This window comes from Oryctolagus cuniculus, chromosome 1, assembly GCF_964237555.1.
Source record: "Oryctolagus cuniculus chromosome 1, mOryCun1.1, whole genome shotgun sequence".
NCBI lineage: Eukaryota > Metazoa > Chordata > Mammalia > Lagomorpha > Leporidae > Oryctolagus > Oryctolagus cuniculus.
This window is the reverse complement of record NC_091432.1, coordinates 87,125,605-87,153,086: the sequence shown is the minus strand read 5'-3', so window position 1 is coordinate 87,153,086 and position 27,482 is coordinate 87,125,605. Positions and strand designations below refer to the sequence as shown.

Here is a 27,482-nt window from a genome sequence, read left to right as displayed (position 1 = left end):
AGTTTCATATCTCTAAAAATACACAAAACATCCAGATTAGCATCGAGATAAGATCTAGGCCATTACTGTTAGTCTTTTTTTTTTTTTCTCCTTGGCTGCAACTGGAGTGTCCAGAAATAACATGGAAACTTCTAACCTTCTTTCTTCACCTCACTACCACCAGACTGTATGCCATAAGAGGCATTAAGAGGCTAAGAAACAGAATTGTTGTAGGATGGAATCCAACAAGACTCCTATTTTCAAACTCTATTTGAGTACTGATATATTCTAATAATTTTTTTTATCATTAAATAGCTTTTCTTAGTGGTGTTTCTTCTTTCTCTCTCTCTCCTTCTCTCTCTCTCTCTCCTTCTCTCTCTCTCTCTCCTTCTCTCTCTCTCTCTCTCTCTCTCTCTCTCTCTCTCTTTCTCTCTTCTGTCTTCCTGAAACTAAGAAAGCATTAGTCATTTATCCTTCCTGATGCTAACGTGCATATTTTGAAGTGTTCTAAAATACCACCATATAAAGAACCATCTGCTGTGGTATAAATTTTGTAATGTTGTCCAGATTCTGCTGAATGTATCCTAGCTGTGGCACAGAGCTGTTACTGCCCTCAGATCCACTCCTTACCCTTCAGCTGCATGATGAGCTGATCCCTGTGGGCTGTTTCCAGCTTCAGGTGTCAGCATGAAGGCTTCTGGCTGAGTGTGGCTAATGTGCAGCCCTGCAGGATATTGGGAGGTGGGAGTAATGGAGATTCCAGGGTATCTTTGTAGGAAACCTCAAAAGGTTTGTGGGAAAATGGAATGAAAAGATACATTTATTTTGGTGCAAAAAAAAAAAAAACAAATAAAATCCACACATAGTATTTTTATAATAGACATTTTCCCCAAACTTTTTGCAGACCTTTCATTTCTGGCTATGCTATATATATTTTTTCCCATGGCACTATCTCTTGTCTGACAGACCTGCTATGGAAGTAGCTTCTGCTGGGTGACCCTGGTACCTGCACTCTGGTCTTTATCTAGCCTAGTAGTGATAGCGGCTCCCTGATGTTGCCAAGGATTTCCTCTCACCATTCTATTTGTCTATTTGTCTTCTCCACTCCTTCATTGCCTGTGGAGCTTTCTGCATAATGTACCCTGTGCTGTAAATGCTGTAAGTGAGTTCCACTTTTTGGTATTACCCTGCATAAACAGACACTGATAATTTAAGATTTCTGAGACAAGCAGCTTTGTGAAACTGTAATAATAATAAACATTCACTCACTTGAAGAAGTTGGCATAAATTCTGAATGACTTCATGTTCACTTTTAGTGTGCCAGTAAAAAAATGAATGGGCAGTTATTTTTTTTATATGAAGTCACTTTTATTTGTAAAGTGAGACATCACTTCTTCAAGATTTATTTATTTATTTGAAAGGCAGAGTTGAAGAAAGAGAGAAAAAGAGGCAAATGGCACAATGGCAAGGGCTGGTCCAGGCCAAAGCCGGAAACCAGGAGCTTCATCTGGGTTTCCCACATGGGTGGCAGGGGCCTAAGTACTTGGACTGCCTTCCTCTGCTTTCCCAAGTACATTAGCAGGGAGCTGGATTGGAAAGTGGAGAAGCCAGGACTTGAACCAGCCTTCATATGGGATGTTAGAATTGCAAGTGATGGCTTAACTCACTGCACTACAATGCTGCCCCCATGTCACTTCTTTTTTAAGTTAAAAAACTTTATTTTTAGAGTAATTCTAGGTTTATAGTAAATTGAGCAGAGAGTTCCCATATACCCCATCCTCACATATGCCCATAAATTATTTATTTTAACAATATTATTAATAAATAAAAAGCAATCTTAGTTCTCTTGTTCTGTTGGTGAGGGCTTACATTGAGAAAGCAAAAGAAATGCAGCTTTATAAAATTTTCTTCCAGTTAATGTAGTAAGTAATACCTACTTCTGTGTAGTAAATACTTAAAAAACAACAACAACAACAACACAAGCTATGAGTCTATTCAGCTGGAGGAGTTCTGGAACTGGAACACATGAGCAGCTGTAGCATCTGAGAAAATGCAGGAATGTTGGTGGGATGGGTGCTAGTGTTTGGGTGCTTCCTATGGGAGAAGAGGAGGCCTGAGGACCCGCCCCCCCACAATTAGGTGGTGTGGGTTGGGGGGTAGTGCTGAAGGGGAGGACATAAAAATCTGGCCACATCAAAGCAGAAACCAGGCAGATTAACACCTGATGGGTGAGATGTTTTAATAACTCCATCTCAAAACATACAGCTTCTTTGCATAAGAGAATACCTTACATGTGCTGAAGAGAAACGGGCTAAAAAGTGTCCATGTAGCATAGATGGGACAGAGTAACCCTGAAATTCACTAGGGAAAATTGAGCACTGCATTTTCTGAGAGATTTCAGACATTGTCCCCTTGCTTATGACCTCTTTCTTTCCTCACCTCTTCCCTTCCTTTTTTCCTTTCTTTTGTTTTATTTTTTAAGTTAAAATTTTATATTTATTTGAGAGGGAGAGAAAGGGAAAGAGAGAGGGAGAGAGGGAGGGAGGAAGAAGGAGAGAGGAAGAGAGAGGGAGGGAGAGAGAGAAAGAATTAACCTATCTGCTGGTTTACTCCCCAAATTCTTAAAACAGCCAGGGCTAGGCCAGGCTGAAACTAGGAGCTAGGAATGCAATCTATGTTTCTCATGTAGGTGGCTGGGACCCAAGTACTTGAGCCATCACCTAGTGCCTTCTAGTGTATTCATTAATAGGAAACCAGACTTGGGAATGGAGCTAGGACTCAAAACCAGGTACTCTGATAAAGGATTTGGATTTTCCAGTCAGCATCTTAACCCCTAGACAAAATGCCTACCCCCCTTCCTTCCATTTAACAATTATTTATGAGTGTCTATTTAAGTGTCAGGTACTATTCTGGGCAATGGTGATATTAAAAAACAACAGAGATGAAAACAAAAAAAACCTTTGCTTTTATTTTGCTGATAGGAAATAGTCAACAAATGTCACTATTATATGGTATGTTGAAGGGTGAAGAGCGCCATGGAAAAAAAAATCTAATGATAGGGTGAGTGCTAGGATTGGGATGAAGACTGGATTGGGATTGGTTAGGGTAGAGCTCATTGAAAAAGTGACGTTTAGCAAAGACTTGAGGAAGCAAGGATGAGAGCCATGAGATACCCAAAGGAAGAGCATTTTGAGTAGAAGGACAGCAAGAACATTGTCCAGAAAGCAGGATTTGTGTGATAAAGTCAAACACATATTTAACCAAGGACCTAGTAATCCCACCCCTAGGTATTTACTCAAGGGAAGTCTTCACATAAAGACTTGCACACTAATGTTCAGAGTAGCTTTATTCACATTAGTCTAAAATGAAGAAAACATACCTAATATCCATCAATAGGAGAAAGGATAACCGGACTGTAATATATTCATGCAATGTAATAGTATTCATCAATTAAAAGAAAGAGCAGTGTATACATGCTACAACATGAATGGATCTCAAAAACATCATGTTAAGTCCAAGAAGCCAGACACAAAAGAATATATACTGTTTGAGTCCATTTATATGAAGTATAAGAACAGGCAAAGTAATGGAAATTAAAGCAATGGCTTTCTATAGGATGAGTGGGAACTGAGTGAAAAAGTATGTGAGGAGGCAGAGCTGTTCTATATCTTGATTTGGGTGGTGGATCCATAGGTGTATATGATTGTCAAAATCCTATGGACTGGACAATTAATATTGGCACATTTTATTGTATGTTAATTATAACTCAATTAAAAATATGAGTATTTGTTGAAAATCATGATATTTGGTGTGGAATAAAAAGGAGAAATGTAATATGTGATGGGGCCAAAAACTTAACTGGATGTGAAGTCAATCATGTTAAGTCATGCTATTTTGAGGTTTCTAGTTTTCACTTTCAGTGAAATAGAAAGTCCTTACTGGATAAGAGGCATGGACTGACCGGCTGCATGTTTTCACAGTACCACTCTAGTTGCCATGTTGAGAAAACTGTGGGAAACAAGGGTTACTTTAGGGAGATCCATGAGAAGGGCATTGCAATATTCTTAGAGTTTATGATGGCTGGTATGGGGGCTGCAGAACTGGAGATGGCAGGAAGAATTTGGATTCTGAATATACATTTGAAGATAGAGATGATGGGATTTGAGGAAAGATTGGACACAGGACAAGAAGAGAGGAATAAAACATGACTCCAAATGTTGGTGTGAGCAGCTAGAAAGATGGAGTTTCCATTTGCTGAGATTGGAAGACTGCATATGGACAAGGGTTTGTGGACTTGTTAAGCTTGGGATATCTGCTAGAAATCCAAGTAGAGATGATGATCAAGCAATTGGATATTGGGAGTTTTAGCAAATATAATAACTCAGCTTTCTTTTTTTTAACTTTTATTTAATGAATATAAATTTCCAAAGTACAGAATATGGATTACAATGGCTTCCCCCCCATAACGTCCCTCCCACCCGCAACCCTCCCCTTATCCACTCCCTCTCCGCTTCCATTCACATCAAGATTCATTTTCTATTCTCTTTATATACAGAAGATCAGTTTAGCATACATTAAGTAAAGATTTCAACAGTTTGCTCCCACACAGAAACATAAAGTGAAAAATACTGTTTGAGTACTAGTTATAGCATTAGATCCCAATGTACAGCACACTAAGGACAAAGATCCTACATGAGGAGTAAGTGCACAGTGACTCCTGTTGTTGACTTAACAAATTGACACTCTTGTTTATGGCATCAGTAATCAACCTAGGCTCTTGTCATGAGCTGCCAAGGCTATGGAAGCCCCCTGAGTTCACTGACTCTGATCATATTTAGACAAGGCCATGGTCAAAGTGGAAGTTCTCTCCTCCCTTCAGAGAAAGGTACCTCCTTCTTTGATGACCCATTCTTTCCACTGGGATCTCACTCGTGGAGATCTTTCATTTAGGTGTTTTTTTTTTTTTTTTCCCCCAGAGTGTCTTGGCTTTCCATGCCTGAAATACTCTCATGGGCATTTCAGCTGGATCTGCACGCCTTAAGGGCTGATTATGAGGCCAGAGTGCTGTTAGGACATTTGCCATTCTATGGGTCTGCTGTGTATCTCACTTCCCATGTTGGATCATTCTCTCCCTTTTTTATTCTATCAGCTAGTATTTGCAGACACTATTCTTGTTTATGTGATCCCTTTGGTTCTTAGTCCTATCATTACGATCAATTGTGAACAGAAATTGATCACTGGGACTAGTGAGATGGCATTGGTACATGCCACCTCGATGGGATTGAATTCGAATCCCCTGGTATGTTTCTAACTCCACCGTTTGAGGCAAGTCAGCTTGAGCATGTCCCGAATTGCACATCTCTTCCCTCTCTTATTCCCACTCTTATATTTAACAGCGATCACTTTTCAGTTAAGTTTCAGCACTTAAGAAGAATTGTGTATTGATTACAGTATTCAACCAAAAGTATTAAGTAGAACAAACAAAAAAAAATACTAAGAGGGATAACATATTAAGCTGCTCATCAACAGTCAGGGTGAGGCTGATCAAGTCACCGTTTCTCATAGTGTTCATTTCACTTTAACAGGTTTCCTTTTTGGTGCTCAGTTAGTTGTCACCTATCAAGGAGAACAAGTGGTATTTGTCCCTTTGGGATTGGCTTATTTCACTCAACATAATGTTTTCCAAATTCCTAACAGGGATCACTTTTCAGTTAAAATTTAAACACCTAAGAATAATTGTGTGTTAATTACAGAGTTCAACCAATAGAACTAGAACAAAAACAAAATACTAAAATAGATAAAGTATTACATTGTACATCAACCGTCAGGACAAGAGCTGATCAAGTCACTGTTTCTCACAGTGTCCATTTCACTTCAACAAGTTTCCCCTTTGGTGTTCAGTTAGTTGTCACCAATCACGGAGAACATGTGATATTTGTCCCTTTGGGACTGGCTTAATTCACTCAGCATGATGTTTTCCAAATTCCTCCATCTTGTTACAAATGACTGGGTTTCGTTGTTTTTGACTGCTGTATAGTATTCTATAGAGTACATGTCCCATAATTTCTTTATCCAGTCTACTGTTGATGGGCATTTGGGTTGGTTCCAGGTCTTAGCTATTGTGAATTGAGCTGCAATAAACATTAATGTGCAGACTGCTTTTTTGTTTGCCAATTTAATTTCCTTTGGGTAAATTCCAAGGAGCGGGATGGCTGGGTTGAATGGTAGGGTTATATTCAGGTTTCTGGGAAGGGCTGAAGGGGAGAGAAAACAACAGCCCTGTTCTTTCTCCTCACCCTCCTCTTAGACTCCCAGAGTGATGCATTGTAGCCTATGTGTGTTGGGGGGTGGAAAATATATATAATAGGAAGCTGAAGCTAAATGGACAGCACTCAATTTTAGAGATTCAAAATGTGCCAATTTTTTTTTTTTAAGATTTATTTATGTATTTGAAGGGTAGAGTTACAGAGAGGCAGAGGCATAGGGAGTGGGGTCTTTCATCTGCTGGTTAACTTCCCAAATGACTTCAATGGCTGGAGCTGTGCTGATCTGAGCCTGGAGCTTCTTCTGGGTCTCCCAAGTTGGGAACTTGGGCTCAAGGACTTGGGCCATCTTCCACTACTTTCCCAGGCCATAGCAGAGAGCTAATTCAAAAGTGGAGCAGCCTGTACTTGAACGGGTACCCATATGGGATGTCATCACCGCAGGTGTGTCTTTACCTGTTATTCCATGGTGCCAGCCCCAAAATGTCTTAGTTTTAACAAATGAAAGTTAGCTATAAGGTTATGGAACTAGAATTATACCTTAAAGGAGCTTGTTGCCTAGCCTGGAAAATAGTATGCAGGTGCTCAACAGGGCAAAAGTGGTATTGGTTATTGGTAAAAACACCAAACTTTTCGTATTCATTTCCCCGTGAGTTGAGACTACTCAGTAGTCTAGCCATGATGATAACTGATGCTATGAGATCAAAAGAGAGACAATTGTGGGCCTTAATTTTTTCACCTAGAAAAAGTAAGTTGGACAACAGATTAGTCTATGAGAGCCTTTCTAAATCTCAAATTCTTTCATTGATTTGAAGCATTTGTGATCAGTGGTAATACTTCAGATAGGGCAAAGCCAATGTTTTGCTAAAGGGTAATTTTTTTTTCTCTGAAGCTACACTTAGGAGAACAAGATCTGACCCTCTGAACTGAAGCAAAACTAAAGAGCTTTTTAAAACCAGTTACTAAAGCACTTTTAAGATTCCATTTTAAGGCAAACATTACCAATAATGAGGAAAAACTGAAATTTCCATCTGTATGCAGAGCATGTATATCAATGAAAATTCAGTTTATGCAAACACCTGCTTTTCTGAGTTTAATGAGAATCTAAAAATAAGAACTAATGTCCTATGTAGAGATAAACACTCTGACAGATTTGTTTGACACAAATAGTTTCCAGCATTGAGGAACATATCCTTTCAATTTATGTTTTGGCCTCTTTAAGCTCTTAAGCAGCTCTCTTTTAGCAAACTTAATGATGGATATGTTCTAGAAATGATTTCTTGTAATTCTTCTACATTAGTGTAAAAATCAGCTAAGGTTGTAGAATGCGAATCAGTGATTTTACCATAAAAAATTTACTCTAATTTTCCTCTTGGGAAAAACCTTGCAATTGAAACACATTGGTTTTGAGCAGATTTGAGGCTCATTTTTGCAATTGCAAATATACAAATATTGAACATTAAAAAGCAACTAATTGTCACAGCATCTGTGCAACCATGTATGTTACAAAAAAAGAAAAGCCATTTGAAATTTATTCTAGGAAGTCACTACTTTTTTTTTTGAAGGTTTATTTATTTGAAAGGCAGAGTTACACAGAAACAAAGAGAGAAAGAGGAGAGAGAGAGAGAGAGAGAGAGAGAGAGGGAGAGATGGAATATTCCAGCCTCTGATTCACTCCACAAATGTCCACATAGGGTTGGGATAAGCCAAAGTCAGGATCCTGGAACTCCACCGAGTCTCCCATGTCGGTGGCAGGGGCCCAAGAACTTGGGCCATCTTCTGCTGCCCTTGCAGACCCATTAGCAGGTGACTGGGTACGAAGTGGAATAGCTCGGATTCAAATTGATGCCCAAATGAGGTGCCCGCTTTGCAGGTGGTGACTCAACCCACTGTACCACAATGGCAGCCCTGGAAATTAGTGCTATTTTGAACAAACCTTGTTTCCTAAAATTTAAAGGGTTAATGTAATTATAAAAATAAGATTTGGGGGGAAGTTGAGTGTATGATTCCAATGAGGGGGGTAGGAAGTACTCAATAAGATCTTACCTGATATGCTCAGTCCAGTTGTATGCCCCTGGTAGGTACTGACAGGTTGGCTAACTAGGTTTCCATGGAGATGGAAGAAGTGTATAAAGAAAAGGGGATGCTCATCCATTTATTTTTCTCATTTATACCTGAGTTGAAGCTGTAAACTTTGTATAAGAAGTAAGAAAATAGTAGCTTAAGATGCTAAAGGCAGTAAAATTTTAAAAATTATTAAAAAGAATAAAAGTTCTTATCCAGGGGCCAGCATTGTGGCATAGCAGGTTAAACTGACAATTGTGACGCCGGCATCCCATATAGATGCTGGTTCCATTCCTAGCTATTCCATTTCTGATCCAACTCTCTACTATGACCTGGGAAAAGCAGAAGAAGATGGTCTAAGTGCTTGCACCCCTGCCACCCCTGTGGGAGATCTGGAAGAATCTCCTGGCTCCTGACTTCAGCCTGACCCAGTCCCAGACTTTGTGGGGAATAAACCACCAGATGGAAGATCTCTGTTTCTCTGTCTCTCTGTAACTCTGATTTTCAAATAAATAAGTAAATCTTTTTCAAAAAAAGTTCTTATCTTGATTATTGAAGTTTGTGATTGGCTTGCTTAACCCTCACTGTTGAGTTTTTTAAAAATTTTATTTCTGTAGGTATCCTTTAAAAATTCTAGGAATGATTTTTTTGTTAATAAAGACATATAAGGGCCTTCTATGTGGATATAGATAGATACAGAGACCGATAAACAGAAGTGTATATCTGTCTATATATCTATCAATCATCTACCTATTGAGAAAAATATAAAACATGCCATATATGTGCATATACACACTCATTTATATAATATATATACATTCTTTACATAGACCCACAGAGTAAACTGTGAGATCAATAATAGTTTTACTCTACAGGTGATGAAACTGAGGCTCAATGAATCTAAGATATTATTTAAGACCACACAGCTAGTTAACTGCAGATAGCAATGGAGACTTAATCTATTTGACTTTGAACCTCTGCTGTTCTCACTTGGCAGTGCTTTTCCCTTTCTGTAAGCCTACTAAGGAAGGCAACAAAAATGCACAAGGAAATTTAGAGGTGATTATTTCCTTTAAAAATGACTTCATTCTAAATTTTTTTAAATGATCAATGTTTAAACCATCTGCTTTTTTATGCAACTCATTGCAGTGTGCCCATGCTTCAGGAGTGTAGCTATAATATAGTAAGACATGTCTTTTAAAATTAATGCCATCAACTTGTTCTGGGCTTCATAAGACCCTTGTTGCTTTATTGTATATGTATTACTTCTGGAAAGCTTGACTGATATCATGGATAGAATCCTTCACGGAAAATAGAAATAATATGGAAAGCCTCACACATGTGTGAGGTGTCAGGACTGTCATAAACAGCAAACTGTTTTTGAATTTACTGTGTAAGAAGATGTTCAGGCAAGGGGAGCCAAATGTACAAAACAGCTTCCCTACCATTAAGCATGAAATGGTAAAGCAAGCAGGCTGAGAAAAATCCAGAGATGTGAAGATACAGAGAAATAGTCAGGTGTTTCTAGTAATATATACAACATGTTTTCCAAGCCACACTGGGTAGAAGGTAAAAATAACAGCATCAGAATAGCAGTTTGCTCTATTCCGTTCTTCTCTGGCTTTGCCTCATTCACTCCAGCCTCCTTTAAAATTTTTATTAATGTCTTTTGAGTTATCTTCTGAATGTGTTTTTCACTGGAACACACACACTCAAACATCATGATTTCACCTCTTCCCATCCCCTGCTTTGCTGTCTAGGGGAAGATGTGTTGCCAGATCTCCCGCTGCCAGAGAAGCAGATGCTGCTGCCCAGGGCTCTTGCCTTGGCGCTCTCTTTCCTCCTGCCCCCTGCTTTCCCCAGTGTTGAAGCTATTTCATTGTGCCAAAGCAACTGATGCAGGCAGCGAGGTACAGAAATCTCATGTTGTGTTCTCCACTGGTGTGTGGAGAATCCTTCTCTCTCTCATTTGTATCACACTCCAAGTATCTGTATAACTCATGTCCTCGGGCTTCTACAGTCTGTTTGTAGAAGTGCAGTCACATAAGCATAATGCCAGAATTTGCTGGCTCCTTTGCCTGCAATTATGAAGCTGCAGTGGTTTACCAGTCCACATCCTTACTGAGCCTCCCCACTTCAGTGTGGGAATCTTTAGAGAGCATCTCTGTGTGTCCGAAACAGATCTGTTCATGTATTTCTACCCACTGAGTCCTCCTTTGTGCTGCCTCTTCTTTATTCCAGTCTCTTCTCTTTCTCCTGGGAATCTTCCATGCACAGAATGCCCCACAAAAGTCTTTAGGATCATGAGCCCCAGTCACACGATTCTGAATTCTGTCCTTGTGATATATTTCTATGTCTCCCTTAAGCAGGCTTAATTCGGTGTCTATCACTTCCAACCAAAAGAATCCCAACCGTTAGATATGTGGCAGAAAAGAGTGATCTCTTTGCCTCTCAATATAGTTACTTTTAGTGTTCTGAATCATTTCAGTTCTGAATTCCAAGATTATCCAGAAACACTCCATCTCACTAGTTGTATCCTATACAGTGAAGCTCTCTCAGGTTAATTAATCTTCAGGGCTCAGCTCACTTCTCTCTTTGATGTGATTTGGTGTCATCTTGATTAATTTGAACAATTTGATAAACTCCCTGTCCTATGATATTGCAAAGTTAATATCCTCAATCTCATGAATTTGTTTATATTTTATAAAAATTTAATTTGTTTTTTTAGAAAACTTTAATAAATATAGAATTTGAAAGTACAACTTTTGGATTATAGCGATCCCCCCCCCCATAACCACTCTCCCACCCGCAAACCATCCCATCTCCTACTCCTCTACCATCCCATTCTTTATTAAGATTCATTTTCAATTATCTTTATAGACAGAATATCATCTTAGTATATACTAAGTAAAGATTTCAACAGTTTGCACTTAAACAGACACACAAAGTATAAAGTACTGTTTGAATACTGGTTTTACCATTCATTCTCATAGTGTAACACATGAAGGACAGAGATCCTACTTGTGGAGTAAGTGCACAGTGACTCCTGTTGTTGATTTAACAATCGACACTCTTATTTATGATGTCAGTAATCACCCGAGGCTCTTGTCATGAGCTACCAAGACTATAGAAGCCTCTTAAGTTCACAAACTCTTGCCTTATTTAGACAAGGCCATAATCAAAGTGGAAGTTCTCTCCTCCCTTCAGAGAAAGGTACCTCCTTCTTTGATGGTCCATTCTTTCTCCTGGGATCTCACAGAGATCTTTCATTTAGGTAATTTTTTTTTTTTTTTTTTTTGCCACTGTGTCTTGGCTTTCCATGCCTGTGAAACTCTCATGGGCTTTTTTTTTTTTTTTTTAGCCAGATCCAAATGCCTTAATGGCTGATTCTGAGGCCAGAGTGCTTAAACATTTAATTTGAAAGATGATCGTTGGATATGCCACTGTCATTGTAGCCATATTGTTAGGTTGCACATACCATGCTCTTTACAGCTCAGAGACCTGCAGTTTGGTTCTAGGTGCATAACATTTAACTGCATGGATTTAATTTGTTTATGTATGTAATCCTACAGTGTTATTCAATTTTGTATGTTAATTTTTTTAAAAAATTATTAATGTAAAAACAACAGATTTTATGCATTCATAGGTACTGTTTCAAGAAGACAACCATACTTCCCTCACTCTTCTACTTCTCCCTAACCCCCCTTTGTGCCTCCCCTCTCTTCATCCGTTTTTGCAAAGACATAATTTTAATCCACTGTATATTCACAGGCTTAATTTGCCACTAATCATAATATTCAACAAGTAAAAAGTAGGAAGATCACCTTTCCACAGGAGTATAAAAAAAACTAAAAATAACAATCATGTCACAAAATGACCATTTCATTCCTATGCTTGTTTTGGTATTCTATATTAACTGCCACATATCAGAGAAAACATAATGATATTTTACTTTTGGGGAATGGTTTATTTCACTAAGCATAGTGGTTTCCAGTTGCATCCATTTTGTTGCAAAAGACAGAACTTCATTTTTTTATGACTGAGTAGTATTTAATTCATTTTTTAAAAGACTTATTTATTTATTTTAAAAAGAGTTATATAGAGAGAGGGAAAGACAGAGAGAGAGGGAGAGAGATATCTTCTATTTGATGATTTACTCCCCAGATAACTGTATCAACCAGGGCTGGGCCAGGCCAAAGCCAGGAGCCAGGAGCTTCTTCCAGGTATCCAATGTGGATGGCAGGGGCCCAAATACTTGGACCATCTTCCGCTGCTTTTCCTAGGCCATTAACAGGGGGCTGGATCAGAAGTGAAGCAGTGGGGACTGAACCAGCAGCCATATAGAATGCAGCATTGCAGGCAGTGACTTTACCTGCTATGCCACAATGCCCAGCCCTTGGCTTTAATTCAGATCCATAATATTTATGAAATTATTTCATTACCTATAAAAACAACTAATAATAGTGTTACTAACTGGAATTGAAAATACGAAATTTATGAAATGTGTATTAATAATAAAAATATTAAGAGGATATTGACAATTTTCTCAGTTTCTTTAAAGAAGATAGATTGTGAACATTTTCTTATTTGAACTCTTTATAACAATTCTTAAAGCAGCATAAGAAAAAAATTTCAACTAGCATTCAAGATAAAAATGGTAGAGAAATAATGTGTTTGAATGAATAAAGAGTTTTTGGTAGAATAAAATATATATTATTGAATTTATAAATGAGATAAAAATGTGTATTCCTGTCAGGATCTTCTTTGCAGTTTTTGCTATCTTCTTTTCTGGATATACTACCATTAGAGGAAGCTTATGCCTAGGCTTATCTTATAGATAAAAATTCAAAATTTTCCATGTTGAATCTAGTTGAATGTTTGTTAGCCATATTTTAGGCTGGATAGTGGAAACACGGGTAGTGTTTATTCTTGTCCTGGTTAAAGGACTGGTGAAGATGCTAATATAGCTACTTCTTCAGTGAGTGGTAGTGACATCATCACCTAGTTACATTAAAATTAAGATTATCCAAGCAAGGCCCAGCATTGTGATGCAGTGGATTAAGCTGCACTGCTGGCATCACATATTATAGTGCCAGTTCAAGTCCTGACTAGCTTCCAATCCAGTTTCCTGCTAATTTGCCTGTGAAGACAGTGAACGATGGCCCAAATACTTGGGCCCCTGCCACCCATTAGTAGACCAGAATAGAGTTCCTGGCTTCTGGCTTCAACCTGGTCCAGATCTGGCTGTTGTGGTCTTTGGGGGAATGAATCAGCAGTGGATGGGAGATCTTTTTCTCTTTCTGTCACTCTGCCTTTAGAAAAAAACAAAAAATAGACTTACAGGCAATGTTAGCTTCCTGACTACTAGACAATGTTTGGATTTGCAGCTTAAATATATTTTTATGACTTGCTGATGTCTGTTCATTCAAGAATATCCTCTTATTTGAAGTTCTAAGTATTGCTTTCTCTTTTCATTTCTATCCTAATGACATCATTTTGAGCATTATTTTTACACATAGTTATTTCTTTGTGTGCTTGGTTCAGTTATAGCAGTCTGGGTAATGTGAGGGTACTTCAAGAAAGTTCATGGAAATTAGATATTGTGAAAAAACTATACCTAAATTTCAAAATGTTTTGCACCAAACTAAACTTATTTTTAATTCCTTTTTCCACGAATATTTTGTAGTACCATCATATCAATACAACATCATATATCCAGAATAATTGTGACTAAATTAGCCAATACATAAAAATTTTAAGAAAATGTGCTTCTGTACATTTATTATAATTTAACATTGACATTTTTCTATGAAGTAATTTACTGTAAAAAGACTACATAATTAAATAATTACTCTGAAAATGCCAGTTTTATTTGATAGAATCAAATGAACTGTTTCATTTGTCAAAAATTCTGCAGTAAAGTTGTACAAATTAATGAGATAGTGCCACCTAGATTAGATTTTTAAGTTCAAATGTACTCTCTAGTTTTTTTCCTCTTTCTCCACAGCATATTCCCTGCTTCCAGAAATAAATTGGTTGAAGCTTCCTTTTCACCCTCTGCAAGATAAATTGAGTTTCCTTGTGTGAAAGCAGAGCAACTGGAAACATAATTTTTTTTCTGTCTTGGGCAGCTCTGCTGAGTTACAGCATCATTGCACACCGGGCTTTTACAGATAAAGAAATCAGGTGTGGTGAAGCAAGAGCTCCTGAAGGGAGAGAAGATGTATTTGGGGGCGGGAGGGGAGCATACTTGGCAAGGTTGTACATTATCTTCTTGAGAAAAGGGAATGCAGCAGATTAGGGTAGAACTTGGCCTGGAATAAGAGAACAGACTTGCATGTAGTTCCAGCCAAACCACTGAAAGTTGGTAGTTTCTGCAATCACATTTAATCTTAATACTAACTGTAGAGTTGATATTATCTGAATATTACTAGTAAAAGAATTGTAGCTCAGAGAATTGATATAGCTAATACTGACAGAACATGACATTTGATTGTGGATGTTCTGATTCAGATGGATTGATTCATGCGCTAAACTCGACACTCTTGCATAGCGTCCCTTTTTGTCATCAATAAACAGTGCTTAGAGCTGGGTTAAAGACAGCCTGTGACTGAGGCTCAGGGTGAAGGATATGATGCATCTCCTTTTGGGATTAGTCTCAGAATACTGCATCAGCCTCTGCAGCCATTAGCATGTATGAAATTCTTACCATGTGTTCTCTCTGTGTATTTGTGTATTTATTTGCTGAATGTCACTGCTTCAGATTAGACCATGAGCTCCCTAAGGATCGGGTTTGTTTTATTTGCTGCTTTATACAAAGTGTAATCCAACACAATGCAGAAGCATAGTAACATTTGTTCTGTGTAGAATGGATGTTTGTTTATTTGAGAGGAGAATGGGGAGGGCAAGGAGAGTGAGAGAGAGAGAGAGAGAGAGAGAGAGAGAGAGAGAGAGAAGATGCCTACAGAGATTTGGGCCACTGATGGGAGATAGATACTCAAATTCCATTCTCTCCTACAAGAGAGGCAGGAACCCTGCTACCTGAGACATTGCTGCTGTTTCCCAGGTGGTCAGCTGGTCAGAAGCTGGAGCCAGGAATTGAATTCAGGGTCAATAATGTGTGTTGCTAGTACCCTAATTGGCTCCCTAGCCACTAGGCCAACTATTGTTTATAAATTGGATAATATTTACATAAATATTTAATTTTTATTTAAAAAGTTTTGCACCAAAATAAACTTATCTTTTAACTCCATTTTCCATGAACTTTTTGAAGTAACCAGAGTGTGTGTGTGTGTGTGTGTGTGTAATCTGTTGAATCAGTTTCTCTGGAAAACTCTGAAATATGTACATTGTTTTTAGTTTTTTTTTAAAGATTTATTTATTTGAAAAGCAGAGGGCAGAGTTAGAGAGAGGCAGAGGCAGAGAGAGAGAAAGTCTTCCATCTACTGGTTAACTCCCCAGATGACTGCAACAGCTGGAGCTGTGCTGATCCAAAGCCAGGAGCCAGGAGCCAGGAGCCTCTTCTAGGTCTCCCATATGGGTACAAGGGCTCAAGCTCTTGGGCCATCCTCCACTGCTTTCCCAGGCCACAGCGGAGAGCTGGATTGGAAGTGGAGCAGCTGGGACTAGAACCGGCACCCACAGTGGCTTCACACACTATGCCACAGTGCCAACCAGGAAAGATGTACATTGTTACCATCACTCATCCAGAAGTTTACCAGCTGATATATGGAGAAGTTTTGTTGTTGTTTTGGTGTTTTGTTTTTTTTAAGATCTGTTTATTTCTTTGAAAGGCAGAGTTACAGAGAGAGAGAGAGAGATAGACACAGAGAAATTTTCCATGTAGTGGTTCACAAATGGCCACAAAAGCTGGGGCTGGGCCAGGCCAAAGCCAGGAGCCCCAAACTCCATCATGGTCTCCCAAATGGGTGTCAGGGACCAAGCAGTTGGGCCATCTTCTGCTGCTTTCCCAGGCACAGTAGCAGGGAACTGGGTCAGAAAAGGAGCCCCAGGGACTGGAACTGGTGTTCATATGAGATGCTGATGTCTCAGGCATCAGCTTAGCCGTTATTCCACAACACCAGGGAAGCTATAGACTTCCAGAATTAATGTCAGAAGTATACTCAATGTCTCCTACTGTTAATAGCTTACATTAGTATGATACATTTTTCATAATTAATGAGCCTATATTGATACATTATTTTAAGTCATACTCCATATTTTACTCAGATTCCCTTAATTATTTACTTATTTTACCCAGTGTCATTTTTTGATTCCAGGATATGATATTACTATATTTTACTGTCCTGTCTCCCCTCAAATGTAACAATTTCTTAGATTTTTCTGTGCTTTAAGGGTCATAGGAGTTTTGATACGATTTGAGTGTATGTCCTCTCCACAATTCATATTGAAATTTAATTGCCATTGCAAAAATATCAAGAGGTGAGACCTTTAAATGGTGATCAGGCCAAGAGGGCCCTTCCCTCATGGGTGGAATTGGTGCTGTTGTAAAAGGGTAAATTTGGCCTTCTCCTGCCTTTTCTTACCCTTCCACCTTCTTCCATGACGTGATACAGAAAAAGGCTCTAACTCGTTGCCAGACTTCTCAATCTGGAAGTTACCAGCCTACAAAAATGCGAGCGCATACAGTTCTGTTCATTATAAATTACTTAGTCTCAAGATTTTTGTACAGCAGCATGAACAGAATAAGGCATATATTTTGTAGAATTAGGATTTATGACATTTTCTTCCCTCATGCCCCCATGGTTAGACTGGGTGATGTGTGTTAGGTGGCATGACTGCAGAGGTAAAATGCCATTCCCATTAAATCATATCAAGGATATATGCTACAAGTGTGACCCACTGATGTTAATCTTGAACACCCGGCTGGAGGTAGTGTTTGTCAGGTTTTTTTCAATGTAGAAGAGGTACTCTCTTTTTCTCCCTTTCCCTATTGTGAACTTGACTGTAATTCACTATGTGCAGTAGACATTTAAGTAATGGTACATGTCACTCCCCTTCCTTTAGAGTAGAGTATCTACATAAATTATTTGGAATTCTTGTGCATAGGAGATTTGTTTCTTCTCATCCACTTATTTATTCCATAATTTATTATCAGTGTGCATTCATAGCCACACATTTTATACTTTGAATAAGAATCCAAAGTTATTTTCTTGCTCACATTATTAAAACTCAGGCTCTTGGGAGCTCTTCCACTGGGCTCCTATAGCTTTTTGACACAACTGTATCAGTGTGGGGTTTTGTTTTATTTTATTTTGAGCAATTGTTCCTATTTCCTGGTATGACAAGATGCTCTATGATCACCTTGTGATCCACGTCCTAGAATCAACTATTTCTCACTAGATTTGTTCATTGTTACTAGGATGTCATTGCTGCAGGTCATTTCAGATGACTGACTGAGGAGATAACATGGACATATACCTATTGGTGTATATGTACATATCTATGAATATCTCTTTATATAACCATCCATTTCTATATTAAGCTAGATATAAATTCACATTGACTTTTCCAATGCTGACCTATTACATGTGGATTGTTTTATGCTTTTTTTCATTGCTTTTCCGTAACTTCTCATTCCCAAAGTGTGAAACCTGCAGCCAATCATCTACCACCTACTTGCTTAATTGTTCAGTTCTAGTGTCCATGTATAGTGGTTTCAGAATTGTTAGCCCATAGCCTTATGCCAAACAACGTCATGCAGTAAAGAATATATAGAGCCCTCTGGTGTTAGACTTTACAGACTTTCCTGTTCCAAAAGTTATTTTGGTTAGCACTGGAATTTCCCATGCAGTTTGTTCAGGTTGCTCCATACATCTATGATATATTAGGATTCCTTTGTTACATGTGCATTTAACCCTATCTTCTGACCTCCTACATGATTTTTAAACATTTGCATCATTGTAGTCACACTTCTTATTGTACTGTTCTATAGGCTTTCATAAATGCATAGTTTCATATATACTGTATTATAACATGACACAAAATATTCTTACCATGCTAAAAATCTTACAGACTTCACCTGTTCAACCTTAGTCACCCCAACCTGCACCTGAACATATGGCAACCTTTGACTTGTTTATAATTTTTATAGTTTTGCCTTTTCCAGAATGTCATATAATTGAGATTAAATATTAGGTAGGTTTTTAGATGTCTGTTTTCACTTAGCAGTATTGATTTAGGAGTCATCCATATCTTTGTGTGGCTGCATAGCACATTTCTTTTGTAGACACAGCAAGGTTTGTTTATCCATTCACTTGTTGAAGGACATCTTAATTACTTCCAGTTTTGGGTGATTATGAATAGAGACACTATAAACATTTCTGTATAGGCTTTTGTGAAGACATATGTTTTCAAGTCAGGTGGGTAGATACCTAAGAGCATAATTGCTTGCAAAGCTATATTAGTTCAGTTAGAAACTGCCAACTTCAGTTAGAAATTGGTGTACCATTTTGCATTTGCATTATGAGAGTTCCTGCTGCTCTATGTTTTTGTCAATAGTATTGTCATTGTTGTTAATTTTAACCATTCAAATAGGTATGTAATAGTATCTCTGTGCTGTTAAGTGGTTGAATTTTTTTGTAGTAAAAGGTGTCATTTACTTGTTCCTTGGAAGTGCACAACTTATGGATCATCTTCTGGACCAAACTCTTGTTTTATAAGTCAGTAAACTGAGCACTAGAGAATGCAGTAGCTTGGAAAAGCCTTAATACAATTTGATGGATCAAGAAACCACTCTGTGCTATCAGTGTTGACAGGTGTTCTTTCTTTCCTCTTTCATTTCATATGTTTTTGCAATAACAGAGCTGGCTTTGTTGGGTAGACTCTGAAGAGCTCACACTGGCAAGAAATGTTTAAAAAAGTTGTGAGACTTCAGAACCAAACAGGATTCTGGGCATGAACAGAACTTTGTCAGGGCAGGCCTGTGGGACCCATGGTTCAAGTGAGGTGGGGTCATATTTATGCAGCTGAAGTCAAAACTATGCCATGTCTAGCCCTGGTAACTTTGTACTAAGGACAAGTCTGCATCTTGATCATGAGATTACATCTTTTAAATACCTACAAGGATTAGAACAAATCTGTGGAACATTGGAGGGGGAACTATTCCCTCTTGCCTTTTACATCTGCTGTTTGCAAAACACAGAGATAGGGTAAGAGCATTGATTTATTATCTAGACTTTCTGTCTGTAAACCAGAATCATGACTGAAAAATTCAATGAAATTCCTTCCCAGTTCAGAAATCTCTTTATACTAACACTTAGAGGAATTCTTTAACTTGGATTTTATTAAAAAGCAAAATAATTAATAAATGATTAGCAAATATATTTTATGAAATGAAAATAGTATGGACGTTGATATATAGTTAGCATAAGCAAAATACTAATAACAATAATAATGATAATATTATAAATATTAAAGCTGCTATAGTGGTAATTCTCATTCCTTATTTCCAAGAAAGTGACAAAACTCTGCAAGATGTGACAAAGGAAAACTTTTCTTTTTTCATATTTAAACTTTTAAATTTTTAATTAGTTTTTAACAGATTCAATGTGCTTTTTACAGATGTGCTTTTAACAGATTCAAATGTGCTTTGAACATATGTTCTAAGAACATAATGATATTCCCTTCCTCTGTTTGGTTTTCTATCCAGGGCCTGATGTGTCTACTCTGCTGTACCTCACATTCCATGTCTCAGACTCTGTGTAGCTACATTACTTTCTTCATGAGTTTTACAGCTAACTGTATAGACTTATTTTTTTTAAAGATTGATTAATTCAAAAGGCAGAGTGACATGCGGAGAGAGAGGGAGAGGGAAAAGGAGAGGGAGAGATAGAGGGAGAGGGAGAGAGAGAGAGAGAGAGTCTTCCATTCCCTGATTCACTCCCCAAATGACCACAATGGCCAAGATTGGGTGAAATAGACCCAAGTACTTGGCCATCTTGCAGAGCCTTTCCGGACACATTAGCAGGAAGCTGGATAGAAAGCAGAGCAGCTGAGACTTGACCCCATCACTCTGATATGGGATACTGGCATTGTAAGTGGCAACTTAACCCACTGCATCACAATACTGGCCTCAAATGCAATGTTTTGATTGCAAAGATGTTAGTTATCTCTAGTTATCTTTTTCACAATTATTAAACTGCAATCAAAGCTCTGCAAAATACTGAATCCAGCTTTCTGTGCCTTTGTGTGCTAAGCATGCTCTGATCTATGTTGCAGTGATGAACAGGATTGGGTTTTTCCTTTGTGGAGGGAAGAGAGCTATTGCCCAACTAGGTATAACCTGAAAACATTCTCCAAAGACACAGAACTTGAACATTCTTTAGATTGACTGAGTAGACATTTGTGATTTCCTAGATGGCGATAGGTATTCCCAGTGTCATTTCTTCTTGCCAGTAATTGGCTGAGAGTGGTCCTAGATCTCAGCCTCCTCTTAAGGGCTACACGTACAAAGGATGCCAACCTTGCTGAATCACTTTGGGGTATTTAATCTCTGTACTTGTCCATGTACATGAGAAAGATCTCAGAAACTTTGCTACAAGAATTTAGGATTTTATTCTTCTCTCTTTTGGCAAACAGTGGCCTGGAATGGTAGAATCCTCAAGAGGTGTCCTCCAAAAACCTTTTCCTACCTTGAGAATCTCAGGTCTCTTCTCTTGAGCTCCCACATCTATTTTAGCCCCACTATGAGCCCCTCAGAGCCAGGAACACATCACACTGATATTGCTGTTCACCAGCAGTGGCCTGGGACTGGAAGTAGGGATTGACATAGAATGCGAAGAAGAAAACTCCCAGAGGAAGCACTTACTTATAAGCCATGGTTTAAGAGGCCCCAAAAACACTTTTGACCTTTTACTCCAAGCATTTACCTGCCTGATTCTGCCAAAGTACTTGGAATTTCCCAAAGTTAATTGATCCCTTGATTTTAGATACTGAAGTCCTATATAAAGTGTGGGTGTTATTTGGTCCAGGCACCATGAAAAATCTAACTTAGATTAATTGATCAATTGAGCTGCAGTAATTTGGCAGGGAAATATAACATTTTTGAGGGAATAAGATATTAGAAAGACAATATTTGATGTAAGGAGAGTAGTAGGTGGTTATGGACTCCTTAGAGAGTATTTCAAAAGCCATATACCGGGCCGGTGCCGCGGCTGACTAGGCTAATCCTCCACCTGGCGGCGCCGGCACACCGGGTTCTAGTCCCAGTCGGGGTGCCGGATTCTGTCCCGGTTGCCCCTCTTCCAGGCCAGCTCTCTGCTGTGGCCAGGGAGTGCAGTGGAGGATGGCCTAAGTGCTCGGGCCCTGCACCCCATGGGAGACCAGGAAAAGCACCTGGCTCCTGGCTTCAGATCAGTGCGACGCACCAGCCGCGGTGGCCATTGGAGGGTGAACCAACGGCAAAAGGAAGACCTTTCTCTCTGTCTCTCTCTCTCTCACTGTCCACTCTGCCTGTAAAAAAAAAAAAAAAAAAAAAAAAAAAAAAAAAAAGCTATATGCCTTCTCCCAGTAGAAATGTACCTTCAAGGGGTCTTTAGAACATTCATGGAAAATGTAGGTAAAAAAAATCAATACACAGATTTCAACTTTTTTTGCACCAAAATAAACTTTTAATTCCATTTTTCCACAAACCTTTTCAAGTTCTCTTGTATAATGGGAATGACTGTTTGCAGCTGGATATTTTTAAAAGTCAAAACTAGATGGGAGGTGGGAGGAGGTGGCACTGTGGCATAGAATGTTAAGCCTCTGCCTGCAGTGCTTGCATCCCATATGGGCACCGATTTGAGTCCTGGCTGGTCCACTTCTGATCCAGCTCTCTGCTATGGCCTGGGAAAGCAGTAGAAGATGGCCCAAGTCCTTGAGACCCTGCACCCACATGGGAAACCCAGAAGAACTCTTGCTCCTGGCTTCAGCCTGGCCCAGCTCTGGCTGTTGTAGCCATTTGGGGAATGAACCCACAGATGGAAGGTCTCTCTCTCTCTCTCTCTCTCTCTCTCTCTCTCTCCCCTCTCTGTATTTCTGACTTTCAAATAAATAAATAAATAAAATCTTTAAAATAAAAAGCTAGATGGAAATTTTATAGAGACAAACTGTTGCTTAGAAGGCCTTAAATCACCTGTGAAGTATACTAGAAATAGTTTTGAGGAACTTGGCAGTTCAATTATTATTAAGGATATTGGAAGTTGAATGTCATTGACCTAAACCAATTGTGAAATGCAAGGAGTGCACATATGCTCATAGTTGTCCCTGGCAGCGTTCTGCCTTTGAAGTAACTGTTCAATCTCTGGATGAGAATGGGGCTAGGTATAAATTCTGAAGCTTGCCTGCAGGATGTATTCCAGTTTTTTTTTTTTAAATATTAAGTCAGTTTATCCTTAATATGCATTAATGGATTTGTTTCTAGTTGAAGATTAAAAGAGACATTTATGACAAGGCTAGGTTCTAAAATCAGAATGTTACACTTGTACAAAATTGTGCTTCACTGTACGTGCAAAACCAATTCCTGATTTGGAAGCATTTTTGTTTTACATGATTGGGAAGGTGAGAAGCAGGGCAGATGGGTAGGAAAGTGAAAAAAATGCTGGAGAGCAAGAGGGAAGGAGGCAGGGAGGGAGGCAGGGAGCGGGGAGAGAGAGAGAGAAAGAGAGAGAGAGAGAGAGAATATTGTAATAAAGTCTCTGTACTGACCTTCAGTTTTTATCTTGGACCTGCCCCAGCTGGTGACCTTTCTCCTTTTAAAAATTCCCTTTGCTTCCTCTTCTGTTTGCTCCTTCCACTGTCCTGTCTCTCTCCAATTTTCTTCAGCCTCCTTCCTTGGTCTCCTAGCACTCTGCAAGTAAGACCCAAAGCAAGTTCCCAGTGGGATAAAGAGAAAATACAAAGCAACCTTATCACCACTTCCCTGATTCCTCTGGGGTTTGTTGTTATTACTTTTCTTATGAGTGTTTCTATAGGACAGCTGTATTTTCAGCTGGAGAAAAACTTGTGACCTTAAGGACAAGGGGGAAAAAAGAGGTCATTAAGAAAGGCAGTGGAGAATTTTAAGGCAGGATTTCTTTAAATAGCATCAATTGCAGCCAGTTCCCATCTTTTCTACAAAATCTTTGCTGGCTGAATAGAAGGTAATGTCCATTTTCTCTGGTCTGATGATTCTCCATTGCTTTTATAGGCACAGGGTTATGAACAGCAAAATTTTTAGTATCTAGCGAGACCATTTATTGTCATTAAGTCAGCCCGTACAGTTATTGGTGAGAAAGTTAATTTGTGGTTTAGGAGCTCTGTTGCAAAAGCTATAATATTTTCATTGCCACAAAGGTACATCTCTACCTCTTACTCCATTTCTCCATTTGGTAAAAAAATAAAAAGAGGGAATTTAGTTTTTTGTTTATTGTAAAGATTAAGGGAGATAATATTTGTAAAGATGCCAATCATTGTTTAGTACATGCAGATGGATTTAGCTCCTGTTCTTTTCATTTTCCTTCTCTGGGTGAACACTCCCACACTCCAGATGTTTCTGTTCCTATCAGAACCTGCCCATTACTAAGAGTGCTGATAGGTGGCAAGAAACAGCACATGTATTTGTTTTAAGGATGTTGGAGAACTTGTAACTTCCTACAGTTGAAAAGCTGGACATGAAGAATTACACAGCCAGTTTTAATATCCATTATAATAGAGCTCCACAACTTTAAGTTGTATTTCTAAGTTAAAAATTCTTCAGTGTTACATGATCTGCAAACAAATCTCCAAACAAGGGTGAAATTTTGTTTGCTCTTCTTTCTGTAACATTGCAATCACTTAGTGTAGTGCCTGATACATAGCATGGACTCAAACATATGTATTAGATGTTTTCAGAAGTACAGAAAAATAAAATGTGTTTGAGGGGTTGCGAAGTTTTTTGGCATTGTGTTGGACCCTTGAGATTTTGTGATTAACAAGATAGTCATAATCCCTGCCCTGAAACAAGCATATACTTTAGCAGGAAAGAGAGAGATTAAGAAGTAAACAAAACAGGGCTGGTTTCTATGAAAAAAGAACCTACAGAGTGATAACAGCACAACAAGGGCCCCAGTGTGTGAACAAAGGCAGCATTCCTAATGCAAGTGTTATAGAACAGGAAAATATCTTGAGAATTAAAAAAAAAAAAAAAAAGTAAGCCTCTTTCCTGGTGGTTTATCTCTTTGGTGGTTTATCTCTTTGTTGGGATCCTGAGTGAAGAACATAGTTGTCTCTATAGGTGTTCTGTTCTGTGTATGACCCTGAGACTGCAGTTTGTCTGAATGGTTCCAATGTGTATATGACCCAAGGAACCAAGCTGAGTAGGTCAGAAAGCAATTTGTTCTAGAATGCTTTTGAGGAAACACCTATCATTCTTTCTGAATGCCAACAATGACATGTGTCTCCCAACATTCGCATGTTTTCACACCATCTGCAGTGGTTGCTTCTGCCCACACAAGCTTCATCATTGCACGCACACATGCACTTTTCCCAAACTTCAGTACTGTCGCTCCCCCTCTTCATGGAGGAACGGCACAGGACTCTGCGCTGTTCTTTTGTCTGCTTGGCCCTCCCGGGTTTGCTGCTGGTTCTTCCCAGGTTGGCTACCGACTCTTCCACCTCCGTGGAAGGGCGGTTCCCCCTGCCACTTTCCCCACTTCCGCGGGGGAGTGGCACACCGCCGGCCGGCTCTCTCGGGGGCTGCACAGGTGTTCCTTCAGATGGATGTTCCTGGTGCATGTTGTCTCTCTCCTCCTTTATAGTCCTCTTCCACCAATCCCAACTCTGCTACCCACACGCCGAGTACGCTGCTCTCCTCCAATCAGGAGCAGGTCCTACAGCTTGTCAAGTTGGTGAGAGGCAGCTGGGTAGAAGCTGTTTCCTCCTCTCCCAGCGCCATATTGTGGGAGAGCAGATGCATAGAATAAGTCTTAATTCCAGTAACTTAGTCTAGTCCGAGTTGCTCCCAGTTGCTCCCCACAAGTACCTGTCTTTTCAGTAAACAAAAGGCTCTGCAACATCTCCTTGCAACCACCATGAAGCTTCTTTAGTACATGTATATTTTTCCAGGGCACTGATGAGCTGTTTTATTTGCAGTCTATTTATCACTTTTCAGCTCATGCGAATGTAGAGGAGAACACAGGATTGTAGGTGTGGTTTTGGGTTGTTACTGTTGTTCCTTAGAGTCATAGGATGGAAGAAAGCTTGAGATGCCATTTGGTTTCACCTCCTGTACTAGGCAATCAGGTAAACCTATGCTCAAATGACATCCCTAATTAAATGTCTTCGCATTTTAAAATCACCTATGGGGATGAAATTCTACACCTTCAGAGTGACTAAACCTTGTTTTCAGAAATTCCTTTTGTATTTAGCTAAATTATCTCCCACTGCCTCTCGGGATAAGCATGAACTTCCAGTTGTAATATAGCCCATGATGTAGCAAATGCTAAAAGTTCCTTTGATGAATTATATAGTTTGAGATAGTTACATGACCTTTGTGAATCCTAGTTTCCTCATCTGTAAACCAAGGAAAATAATCCTGGTGTTAAGAGGATAATGTCTGTGTCCCTGACATTGACATAGTTTCTCCCACATGACTATTTAATAAATAGTGATTACAACTATAGCTCAGTATAAAGTAAATAATGATAATATCTATGGGAGCAGGAACCATGACTTGTCTCAAGGAGACAAAATCCTTCATAGGCACTAGGTAGTATTGTAGATCTAACAGGCACACAAGAATTGTATATAAGTGACTATGAGTAAAGAAGTGAGAGTTGGGAACAACTGGCTTACCCGTCAGCTAGCTTCATGTGAGAGCAAAGAATTTACACTTCTTGAATCTTAGTGTTTTTATCTGAGAAATGGTTGTTTTTGAGAGAGTCTTTGCATTTAAATATTTATGATGATATTCTACTTGATCAGGACTCTAGAGAAGGATGTTCTTTGGTTAAAATGAAAGCATCTAAGAATTATTTCTTATAATCTGATTTTTTAAAAACTGATATTAGCTACTTTAAAATATTTTTATTGGTTGATTTTCACTTTATTTGAAAGGAAGAGAGATGGAGAGAGATCTTATAATACATTTTTGAGGAGAGATATAGAAACTTTGTCATATTTTCTTGATTGAATTCAAGATACAAAGGAGTAAATGTTGAGCTCCTGTTCACTTTTTAAAATTATTTTGCAGATAGCATAGACCAGTATAGAATACTGGTTACCAAAATGGAGAAGGAGGTGAAGGATCCAAACTCTAGAACAATTCTGCCTCACTTGTTGTTTCAGTGACTAACATCTTCAGCTTTCATCCTGGAGTGTTTCCAGGGCTCTTCACTAGAGGTTCACATTGACTGCCCAGTATCCTCAACCTCGGCTAGATGAAACTGCACTTTATGACCATCTAGAAACTGGAGAAATTTGGCTTGCAAAGCCTGGGCACAGTTTTACTTAAAGAGATAATCATTAACTCATATTTATATTCATTTAACTTTACTGATTTCCTTTCTTAGAATTTGAGTGAGTGAAGACAAAGAGAGGTGTCATGAGAATAAAGGAGAGAATGCCTTGGGGGCCATAAATGTTCTTTGAAGCTTATTTCCACAACTAACTCTTCACTGGTGTTCTGAAAGGTCCAACATGAATATTAATTACATTACAAAATTCTAAGAAATGAATTATTTTGTCAGTCTCACCAAAGGCCCTTTGGGTTCCCAAAAAGTACATTAAACTTCAGCGAGGGGAATAATCCATTATATGGAAAGTGTGTCGGTATTAGCATAATCTCATCTGACCCACCAAATACCAAACTTATGTATTCAACATACCAGAATACAAAAACTAAAGGAGGTTAAAAAAAAAAAGTGTGTTCTTAACTGTGTAGGTACACATATAGAAACCTGGATATATGGTGGTATTCTACAATGTAATTATGTAATATTTATTTTATTTATTTTTTGATGGGCAGGTACCATTCCTTAGACTTTTGGGTAGACTAAATTATGAGGTGGGAAAATTATTTGTCAAATTTCAAGTAAAATAATAACACCAATGTGACTAAAACACAGGGTAGTTGGTACAGTTTCACACTTTTGCTCTATTAAAACTGCAATCATATCTTTATATCAGCAGTTTTACATTTAGTCGATGACATCATCA

The 27,482-nt window shown here is 38.6% G+C and overlaps 1 protein-coding gene across 37 annotated transcripts in view; it reads left to right on the top strand.

The window, feature by feature from the left end:
- Positions 1-27,482, top strand: part of FAM76B (family with sequence similarity 76 member B) — a 330,098-nt gene that overhangs the window by 60,267 nt on the left and 242,349 nt on the right. For 4 of the 37 annotated variants that reach the window (XR_011390241.1, XR_011390227.1, XR_011390225.1 and 1 more), the window contains one exon: positions 14,314-26,924. The exons of the other annotated variants lie outside the window; for them this stretch is intronic. The gene's annotated coding sequence lies outside the window, so the exon portion shown is untranslated. Of the gene's footprint in view, positions 1-14,313; positions 26,925-27,482 lie in introns of those variants that run through there. 37 annotated transcript variants of the gene reach the window in all.